Genomic DNA, 2,032 nt, shown 5'->3' with positions numbered 1-2,032 from the left:
GGGAAACCACATTTAGAATGTTGTGATGATGCTCAGGGAATGAATGTAAATTAATAAAAAAAAAATTTTCAGAAGAAAAAAAAAAAGGCATTAAAAATACCTATTTGATGACTGCAGTAAGATATAGAGCCCCAGCTAGGTTCTACTTTATAGTATGTTCATTCTACTCACTGAGGTTTATGCCTAAAGTCAGGCTTGTGTTCATGGATATGTGTATATCAGCTGCACTCACTATTGGAAATATTTACATTAACTAAAATCTTTAGTGAATCAATAAAATGTGGGGTGAAAAAGGCATAGAAAGCAACCATGGATACCAGAGACAGTGTGGGAGGAGGGTGGGAGATGGCAGAGGGTGAGAGGTAGGGAATCAGGGATGGAAAAAAAAGCAAAATATACAGGAAACAAGAAATTGAAAATTATTTGCTGACGATAACACATATGTTGATGTCCTTGATTGAGCCAATATACCATGTATTCTGGATGGAAAATCTCATTTTGTATGTTATAATGATGTAAATGAATGTCAATAAATAAATTTTAAAAAAGAAAATTATTAACCCAATTAAAAGATAGGAAATGAGAGACTAGCAGTTGGCATTATGGTTATGTCCCTGAACTCCCATGTAGTCGACTGTGGTTCGAGTTCTGGACCTGGTGGCTTTAACTCCTGCTGGGTGCGTGTGTGTGTGTGCCCAAGATCCCGAGAGGAGAATAGAGGAGAAGGGATTGCAGCGGCAGCGTGGCCATCCCCCTGGGGGGTTATGTTTCACTTTCTATCTCTCTGTCTCTCTCTGTTTTTCTGTCGAGTGCACACACTCTATAGGAAAAAAAATGATATGAAAATGAGCTGAATAAACAGCTCTCTATAAGGAAGACATATGTATAGCCAAAAAGCATATGAAAAAATATTCATCATCCCTCATCATAAAGGAGATGCAGATCAAAACCACAATGAGATACCACCTAACCAGTCATAATGGTAAAGATTTAAAAAAAAAAAAAAAAGGTAAGTACTGGAGTGAAGACTCCTATATTGTTAGTGTGAACGTAAATTGGTCCAGCCCCTATGGAGAACAATATGGAAGTTCCTCAAAAACCTTCAAATAGAACTACTATATGATACAGCAATTCCACTCCTGGGAATCTACCCAAAGGACAAGAGAATGCTCAGTCATAAAAGTGCTTACACAACTATATTTATTGTGACATTATTCATGATTGCTAAGACATGGAACAAACCCAAATGTTCAAACAGATCAATGGATTGAAAAGTGTGACATATATACTCCATGGCATACTATTCAGCCATAGAAAAACAAGGTCCTGGAAATTGAGAGAAAGTGGGCAAATATGGAAGATTTGTTGCTGAGTAAAGCAAGTCAGGTAATGAAAGAGAGTCATTGTATGTCTCCACTTAACATATAACAACTGTCCACACTCTATGGTAGAGACTGAAAGTCTAAAGGACATAAAAGCATTGATAATTGTTATGGACACTAGAGACAAAGTAGAGGGAGAGTGTGGGAGGGGAAGAGTGTAGAAAAGAAAATCTAAGGAAAAAATAGAGAGGTAAGATATTTGTGGGACACAGATATGGTTTATTATCTGTTGATGAGGATGTGTATACATTCTCAACTGGGTTAGACTGAAGTGTATATCATGCTGGGTAAAGTAAAGCTCTTTATAATCTAAAAAAAAAAATTCTCAAGGCTGGCAGGTGGTGTGGTATTTAAAGGCACTGGACTCCCACATAGGTGACAGTGGTTCGAGTCCTGGACCTAGTGGCTTGCTTTCTCACCTTCCCTCTCCTTCTTTCTGAATCTCTCTCTGATCAAACTGGAAAATAATAATAATAAATAAAGTTAAATAAAATAGTTCTTTAAGAAATACACAAAATCATAAACATAATATACCATATTAGCACAAAGAAAGATAAAAACCATGTGGCCATTCCAATCCACATAGAGAAAGCATTCGACAAAATACAATATCCCTTTGTGATTAAGAATCTTAGCATGATTGGCATAGA

The sequence above is a fragment of the Tupaia chinensis genome, unplaced genomic scaffold, assembly GCF_000334495.1.
Source record: "Tupaia chinensis unplaced genomic scaffold, TupChi_1.0 Scaffold000083_1, whole genome shotgun sequence".
Classification (NCBI taxonomy): Eukaryota; Metazoa; Chordata; class Mammalia; order Scandentia; family Tupaiidae; genus Tupaia; species Tupaia belangeri.
Note: the sequence above shows the minus strand (reverse complement) of the source record.